Source organism: Brachycentrus maculatus, unplaced genomic scaffold (genome assembly GCF_059751285.1).
Source record: "Brachycentrus maculatus isolate JH-2025_06_01 unplaced genomic scaffold, ASM5975128v1 h1tg000007l, whole genome shotgun sequence".
Lineage (NCBI taxonomy): Eukaryota > Metazoa > Arthropoda > Insecta > Trichoptera > Brachycentridae > Brachycentrus > Brachycentrus maculatus.
In genome coordinates, this window is record NW_028280762.1 from 847,091 (window position 1) to 856,899 (window position 9,809).

The following is a 9,809-nucleotide window of genomic DNA, read 5'->3' on the forward strand; positions in this document are numbered from 1 at the left end:
AATGATTTATATTTCAAAGAAATGTAATAGAATACGCTTTTAAATATTTTTTATTATTAAACACAATTTATAATATAATTATTTTGTTTAATAATACTTTTTTTTAAAAATATACTACAGTTCTAAAAGTAGTATTTCAATGTTCAAATGTACATACTGCATTATAATCAGGATACAAATGGTATGAAATTCAATTCTGAAGCAACAAAACAAAATAGATTTTATTGTAGATGTCGCAATTACCTTTATAAAGGCAGATAATTTATATCGATTTGTATCCAACAAATAATTTAAAAAAATAACGATTTTTGAGCAGACTTTCAGAATAATTAATAAATTGTGTTTTCCAAAGTAAATTGGAAAACTTTTCATTATCACACATACTCTAAATGACTTTTTCGTTTACAATGTTTTATATTAAAAAAAATCGTTTAAAAGGTTTATCATAAAAAAATGATACCTACAGTTTAAGCAATTTCAAATATTTAGCTACAAAAATGGTTTCCATCATTCAAACTCATCAACCTTTCAATGAATTATTTTGACATTTTGATATTTTTCTACCACAAATATTATAGACACACACATATAGTATATATATATAAATAAATATATATATAATATATATATAATGAAATATATATAATGAAAATATAATCTTTTTTGTTTTCCATGATATCACAAAAATGAATAAAATTAAGATATAGAGTGTTCATTATAAATATATTTTATAAGTTAATATTTAATAAAATGTACCTATACTTTCATGTTGAAATAATTATATTATATTTTTTATACACATTTTTCTAATGAGTGGTCTGAAACATTTTTCAAGTTTAGCTAGATTGTTATTAGTTTTTCTATAATAAGTCAGTGTTAGAATCGCCCATGTAGGATTTTGGCCAATCAGACTTGCGAGAAGTAATTCAAAGAATCAAAAATCATTGTACTGTTAAAATCCCGGTCAAAAAAAGTCACCAGAATATTTTATACGAATAAAAAAAATACTATTGTACCTACCTACCCTAAAAGATTATAACTGTATTGTTGGGGATACCATAAATAAGCGGTTTTTAATACGATTTTTTTTATTGACATATTTCGGCCGACCACAGATTGAATACAAAATATGGTTTTTAATTTTATATTAGTTTTTATACGAAATCATATTTTTCAAATTATAGATCTATCTTTGGATATTATATTTTTTGTTAGCATAAATGCATGTGTGTTTTTTAAAAAAAATCATCAAGTATATTATAAGTTTGTGACGCTTGAATTTTTATTGTAATCAATTGAATGAATTTATAAATTAAAAATAAGTGCCTGATATGTGTAATTTAAATAATTGTTCTTTTAATTATTATTTCCCTACCTATTTAAATAAATATATAAGACCAAAAGGTGAAACCTTAGACGCAAATGACATTTTGAAAAAACAGTTTTTAATTTTTAATTTATTTTTTTTTTAAAAAGAGAAATATTTGTGTTTTTTTTTATTATTTACACAAATATTTTAATTTCATACTATTTCTGTGAGCCTAAGCGGTTCATTATTAGAAATGGGTATCAAATTGTGGCAGAGTGGGTTCGAACCGAGAAACTCGTACATATATCGCTGGTTAAATGCCAAAGGGGCACAATGCTAATAAAATAAATTAATGTCCTTATTCCAAAAATGGTATCTTAATCGTCAACATTTTCATATTCGAATAAGACCCCCATGATTCTAAATGAAATGGACATTTCTAACTCTAAATCATGGGTGTCATTTTCCAATATGAAAATGTTGACGATTCAGATACCATTCTTGGAATAAAGAGTTTAATTTTATTTCGTTGTGGCCCTTTGGGATTTCTTCTCTTCTTCTTCTAACCCTTATCCGCACCCCAATGGTGCATAGGGCACTGCATCGTATAGAAGCAGTGTTATCTTAATCGTTAAATACGCGAAGGAAAGGTGATCAGCCTCCCGCTTCAGGTACCTGTCCAGGGTCATATTAAATAAATATCAGACTGAAAAATCACTAATATTTATTTTTACCCTCTTGGAAATCGAACCCGGGACCTCCAGCATGGTAGCCTAGCTCGCTAACCACCACACTATGGAGGCGGACCAGCGATTAAATAAAAAATGCAAATCCCATCTAAAAAAAAAGAATTAGGAGATTAACTCGGACCTCGTCACGGATTTGATCCGAATCAATGTAATTGAACGGGTAAATAAGATCCGTTCACTCACAAACGACTTGCGTCTACTGCATATTTGAGATGGAATTATTGTTGTATAGTTCTTAACTTGTTCTTGTTGTATAGTTAACACTATAGTTCTAGTTGTATAGTTAACACTTCATAAATTTTACGTGCGAGTTTGTGAAGGGTATTGTAAGGTTTGCGAAGACAGATAATAACAATTGTGTAAAGTGACATGATAATATTGGTTCTGATGGATCAAAGGACTGGATAACAAAGCTAAACGATTTATTGTTTCGATTGTCGACAAGATGGCATGGTTGAAAGTCAAGAAATGCTGTTGCCAATGTTCCTTGAGGGCGGGATGCCTCCTGATTGCCTGGTTTCAGATTGTAAGTATCAAATTATAATTATTGAACACTCTTCTACAGTCATACACTCCTCGCTTCCTTCACATCCATTCATCTAGTCATACATCTTCTTCTTCTTCTTCTTCTTATATAGGCCTTACGGCATGTTTTTAAGAGGGATTAGCCTCCTGCGACGTCGATTCCCAGCTATCGGCCCATCTCTTTGGTGGTCTGCCCGGGAGTCGTCTACCATGGGGTTGGCCGTACAGTGCGATGTGGGGGAGTCTGGATGGTTCCATTCTCCTCACATGCGCATACCATTGTCTTCTTCGTTGCCTTCCCCACCTAACGACATCTTCGATCTCGCATATTTCCCTGATCTTGGCATTTCTCAATCTATCTCGAAGACTCTTGCCTGTTATGCTTCTCAGAGTCTTCATTTCTGACACTCTTAGCGCGTTTTTTTGTGGCAGCGGTGTCTGCTCTACTTTCGATTCCATACGTCATTATGGGTCGGACACAAGTTTTTTATATCTTGATCTTGCTGCCGATCTTCATCTCAGGGTTTTTCCATATAGCATTTTTCAGGCATCCTGATTAGTCATACATAACCTCCGATTTTGATACCACCAGATTTTAGGTTCTGATTGATCTGGTCCGTTATATAAGAAAGGAACTAGCGAAGAATTAGCAGGTAGGAAAAATAGAATACCAGCAATGGTTACGGCGCTCGAAGTTGCATACCCTTACTCGTACTACCTTGTGTAACTTGGATACTTCTGTTTACCACGAGTTCGTTGGGGTACATTTTTTTTACAATATTTGCAACCTGATTTATTACAATGTATGGCCGAATGTTAAATAGTTTTTGAGATATTTGGAATTTAGCGATCATATGAAAAATACCCATTTTTGGGCGTTAGTGACAGAATAAAAATAAAATTGGCTATTTGAATGCCATAAAAATATTTTTATTGTAGAGGACTCAATGACAAAGCTTAATAAGCAAGAAAATATAAAAAAAACAGTTATAATTTGATTACTATGACTAATAGTGTTTTTCATTTTAATCATATTTTTTACTTTACTTCGAAAAAATCATACAATTAAAAAAAACTGTTACATTAAACGCACAAATTACTCAAAAAATATCCTCGTTTCATAAAAGATATTCTCTGCAGTGGTTAAAATTAGTTTTTAATGTGTTTTTCTAATAAAAGTATAGGTTACAAAGATTAAAGAAAACACTTGTTTTTTACCACTTGAGTTTTATTATAGACTACATGTTTCAGAAGTTAAACTTCCATCATTCAGGTCTGTATAATAACTATTATTATACTGTTATTATACAGACCTGAATGATGGAAGTTTAACTTCTGAAACATGTAGTCTATAATAAAACTCAAATGGTAAAAAACAAGTGTTTTCTTTAATCATTGTAACATGTCTTACCACAAAGTTAATGCCGAAACAATAAATAAAATAAAGTATGGGTTTTTATACCTTATTGAAAAGGTTGTGAAACGAGGATGTTTTTTAAGTAACTTGTACGTTTAATGTCCTAGTGTTTTTTTAAACTGTATGATTTTTTAATAAAATGTGTATCCTTTGTTTTAGATGAATGGTAGCGTTGGAATCTTGAGTCAAATAAATGTTCCTCGATATAACTCGACTGAAAGTAGTAACGAACCCAGTGCTGACAGTACTGACTTCACTTTACTGATCCTAGGAGTAATTTATCTCGCTTTAGGATTGCTTTTGCTCGTCGGAATTATGAAGGTAACCCTTTATATATTTTTAAAGATAATCCATCATTCCACTTCTTTCCGAAGGAATGCAAAGCTGAGGTAAGAATTATAGATAAAATTAAGAAGTTTAGTGTAATGGTCAGCACGCTCGGCTACCGTTCTGGAGGTCCCGGTTCGATTCCCAGGGGGGGTCAAATAAATATAAGTGATTTTTTCACTCTAATATTTATTCAATATCACCCTGGACTGGTACCTGAAGCGGAAGGCTGATCACATATCCTTCGTGTGTTAACGATCAAGATAACACTGTGTTTATAATGCAGTGCCCTATGCACCATTGGGGTGCGGAAAAGGGTTTGAATGAAAAAAAATGTGTTGAGATGGTTTGGACATGTAGAACGAATGATATAAGAAAGAACGGTAAACAAATTTATGAGGGGAATGTAATTGGAAAAAGGAGCAGAGGAAGACCGAGAAAAACATGTCACGATCAGGTATGCCACATACTTGAAAGTGGTCAGGTTAGGAGTCGTAATAATCGGCGGGTATGTATGAGGAGATGCATGAACGTGGAAGAGGCGAAAAATGTTTGCAAAGACAGATTGGTGTGGAGTTCTATTTTCTCTGCCTACCCCTGCGGGGAAGCGGCGTGATGGTTAGTTAGTTAGTTAGTTTCCAATAGTACATTGAATAGAGCAGCCGATAAAATTTAAACTGATTCACAACATTTTAAGTGCGTCCAAATAGTTGTACATAATTCTAGCTTTCTCCACTTTTGAGTTATTTTTATTTTTATTTTGAGATCTCAACATAGATGAAGAAGTATACGGAAGCTTGGTATTTATATAACAGCCTCTCGGGATATATGTACATACATCCAGTTTTTAATATTATTATTATTATGATTTTTTTAAGGTCAAAAGTGACATTTTTACGAGATAATTTGCTGATTTTAACTGTTTTAGTTCGAGTCCTAGTCTTTCAGCACGACAGTCTAACGCGCTAACCACTGCACTACAGACGCGAATAAAATGCTCGGAAATCTATCCTATTAAAAAAAAACACATTGTTCCACTGGTTACACCATACACTTTTTGTAATATTTTGTTATATATTTTTTTCAGAACCTTCCTAAGTATATGAATATTTGGATAATTTTGAATGAAGTCCTATTAACCATTTCGTTATTTGAAGGCGTACATGTGGGTATTGTCCAGATGGCCACAAATTCATTTATAATAGCAGTTACGACAATTGTTATAATTTTGATCCAATCAGGTAACACTTATAATAATAATTATATACATATATTGGCAACATTTTGAGTGTGTCCAAATACTTGTTCACAAAATCTGGATTATCTCCAATTACAGGAGTTATTTTCATATTATTTTTTGACATCTCATCAAAGTTGATGAGATGAGATGTCAAAAAATAATATGAAAATAACTCCTGTAATTGGAGATAATCCAGATTTTGTGAACAAGTATTTGGACACACTCAAAATGTTGTAAATAAATTATCTGGTCAAATTATAAGCTTAATAATAAAAATGAAAATGGTATTTTCTGGCGTTTCTCATGTGTGTGATTATAATCCAGGATTCGGATCTCACATACTAATATAAGAGTTTCCGCTTAATAAAAAGCTTCTTTACATCTCACCAATAGATGTCTCTAGTGAAGTTCTAGTGATTCAAGAACAAGGTTTCTAAATTGGTTCATATATAGAACTTCCAAGAATTCAAGTAGTGTGGTTGTCAATAATGGGTAGAATTGGTGAATGTTACACGTGTGTAAAGTGATCACTCAAACCAGCCTATGACGGTCGTCAGCCCCGTAAATGCCCAGACTTCCATATTCTTCTTCATCTTTGATGAGATGTCAAAAAATAATACATATATTGGATTGGGGAAAAAGTTATTTCGTATTTTTCGCTTTATTTCAATGCTTTACAAAAAGTGTTTTAGTTAATTACGCGCAGTTATGTTCAATAACTTGGTGCCAACGAGAATTCAAGTTATAATGCCCTTTCCTTCACGTGTTAACGATCAAGATAACACGGCGTTTATATGATGCAGTCCCCTTTGCGCCATCACTTTCAAGTTTAGTCTAAAAAACTGGGCCATGGACAAGAGCAAGGTCCAACACAGCTCAGGGATGAAACACGCAAAGGAACTGATCATGGGGTACTCGCAGAAATTTACCACAGAAGCTCTAAACTTTAGAGCTTAGCAAAAAAACAAATAAGGATCCTAACCAGGACCTTGACAGGACACTGCAGATTGAGGAAACACATGACAATAATTGGACTGCATGACTCCCCAGTACGCAGATTTTGTATGGAGGATAACGAAACGCCAATCCACATTCCTTATCATTGTGACGCACTCGCTCGCAAACGAAGTCACATCCTTGGAGGACCACTGCTGGACTCTGAGAAGGTGAAGCTCCTACCACCAAGACAGGTCGTAAGTTACATGGCACATGTAGGTCTTGAGAGTGAGCTGTGATACAGAGGGAGGTCACAATAGACCTAATATGGTCGCAGTGACATAAGGGATGCAAGATCCCTTGACCTCACAAAAAAATGTACAAACATACATAACTACACAAAAGTAACTGAATACAATTTGAAGAGTACTTTTTTGTATGCATTACGCGATAAATGCATCATTTTTTTATCTTATAGGACTCAAGATTTATTAATGACTGCATTTATAATTATTTTTGTTTTCCAGGTCTAACGTGTTATTTCCTGATAGTGGTTTCAAGTTATAAGAAGGAAATGATTAATTCTATAATAACTGGATTGGAGGCAGTAGGTTGCAGAAACACGATTAATTAGTATGGATACGAGATAGGAGCTTTCGACTGACAATTTTTTTCCATAGACCTTTTATTATTATTATTATTAAACCATATCCGCTCCCTAGGTGGAGCATATGGAATCCACAAACTGTCTCCAGGCTTTTCTGTCGGCTGCCAGCTCCATTGCATCCTCCCAAGTCAGATCCGCATCCCAAAGTTCTGACGAGAACTGCCGACGAATTGTTAGCAGTGGTCGTCCTGGGCGGCGCGAACCTGATGCCTTGTAAAAGAGGCAAGCTTGATGGCGGCTCTCAGGAGGCATGCGAAGTACATGGCCAAGCCAAATGAATCGCCTTTTCTTGACGACAGTTGTGACCAAGATTTGCTGCGTCCTACGCCTTATCTCTTCATTCCTCACAAAGTCGAACCACCGCACGCCTAAAATTCTCCGCAGACACCTATTCTCAAAGCTTAGTATACGGCTGCTCTGGGCCCTTTTAAGGTGCCATGTTTCACAGCCGTATAAGAGAACAGGAGCAATGCAGGCATTGTATAGGCGGCATTTGGTCTTCACCGAGTATAAATCCGCTCTCTAGACAGCCTTCATGCTGTCAAATGCGGACCCTGCGAGTCCTAATCGCACAGACCTTTTGCTTTGAGAAATTCTTAGTTTGCATATTTAAAAATTTTGACCTGTAATTACGTTTTAATATCGTTTTCAATACTCGTCACAGTAGAATTGGGAACGTTTAGTTGGATGTCAATTATATGAGAGTGACCCAAGGGACGGTTTTCGAGAGCTAAATACTGGGAGTTTGATTTACAGATTTGACGTTTAATTTGTAGAACTCCGTTTTATTTTTTTTTTAAATTATGACATTTGTTTCACCTTGTACCTAATGGCATTTTCAAATCAATGCGATTAATTTGAAAATAGATTTATATTATCCACTGACACTTCGTGATGGAATTGCATTTTTAATTTATTATTAGATTAAAACCAATATTTTTAGCTTTTCCACTTTTTTATTTGACCAGCGACCGGGTTTCGTCGTTACCGACATCATCAGACGTCGTTACCGACATCATCAGACTGATGAAACCCGGTCGCTGGTCAAATAAAAAAGTGGAAAAGCTAAAAATATTGGTTTTAATCTAATAATAAATTAATTTGAAAATATTATATCAAGGCGAAACCATTGCCACAAATTTTATTTTTGTGTTTTTTATAAAAAAAATTCAAAACATATTACATACGTAAGTCATGGATATAATTTCCCGATGAGTAATTCACATTTCTCATTTTGGTACATGGGCAAGACTGAAACATGAATAAGAAAGTTAAACAAATACATAGAAAAATATAAAACAATAGACAGGTATAATAAATATGCAATTAAAAAAAAATAAGGCAAGAAGCATGTATAACCACTCTACGTTTGTGTTATTTTCAGGCATATTTTTTATAAACAAGCAAAAAATCACAACAACAAATATTGTCAGGTATGTAACATGAAAAAAATTGTCAGTGTATCCGGTACGCAGTAAATATTTTTGGAACAGATATATTTTCTTGTGCGCGTAGGTCATACGGGTTAGCGCGGAATGGTGAAGAAAAATCGTGTGTATCACGTACGCTCGTATATGTAGGGCGGTTAAAAGAAACAAATGAAAAAATATAACTAATCAGTACACAAATATCTTTCCATAAAGTATTTTTGCAGTTAATTTATTTTAATAAAATACAATAAAGTGTTTGATTTTAACGTTATCCATATTTTTAAAAAAAAAGGTATTTTTGCAGTTCATTTATTTTAATAAAATGTTTGATTTTAACGTTAAATATTTTTTTAAAAAAAGGACTTGATATTTAGCTCTACAAGATCACCACTGGCTTATTCTCACGCCAGGACTTCGAATGTACGTCCAACTCAACCTTTCTCGAAGTGTGACTTGATTTATCCAAATTAGTTAGCCTTCGGACGTGATTCAAACTAATTCACTATGACATGTCAAAATTATACAGGTGCTAGAACCATTTAATCTTGCTACTTCTTGCACTTATCGAAAAATGACCCTTAAAGCAAGGTCCCATGTACTTACATTTTATGTTAATCGTCACCCACAATATTTTTAAAGTAATTTATTTTATGACAACTTGTGATATTATTTATTAACGTTCACTTTTTATGATATCAGTATATGAATAATTTATTTGTTTATTTATTGTGAATTTATTAATTAAAAATAACTAATGAAAATAACTGTAATAATTTACTTTGTATTAATAACACCTTAACTTAATAGCAAACCCCCTATAACGTTGAGATAGGTACTGCATTATCATATTGGGAGGGAATGTTATAAGGGGTTAATTGTTGAAATTGCATTTTTACATTTAATAAGCGGAAAAGACTGAAATGAGCCATTTCAAATTTAAAAACAGTTTAAAAACATAAACCCCTATAACGTTACCTTTGACAACGCGGTACCTACCTCAACGATATAGAGGGGTTTACTGTATATGATACTGGGTTATTCGCAGTATATATTACCCATCCCGGCTGATTTTCTCAAATATTGGATGTTCTAGAAGGAAAAATAATGATAAATAAAAAACTTTTTTCATAATTTCGTAGTTTGTGGCATAAAATTTGGTACAGAAAGGGCGGAGAACTAAAAACCATAAAATCTAGTTAAAACGTGACT

The 9,809-nt window shown here is 33.3% G+C and overlaps 1 long non-coding RNA gene across 1 annotated transcript; it reads left to right on the forward strand.

Moving 5' to 3' along the window:
• The first annotated feature begins 2,360 nt into the window (after positions 1-2,360).
• On the forward strand, positions 2,361-5,555 carry LOC148313602 (uncharacterized). The gene is made up of 3 exons (XR_015837504.1): positions 2,361-2,584; positions 4,160-4,321; positions 5,415-5,555. It is a non-coding gene; the product is annotated as an uncharacterized LOC148313602 (long non-coding RNA).
• The last annotated feature ends 4,254 nt before the right edge of the window (positions 5,556-9,809 follow it).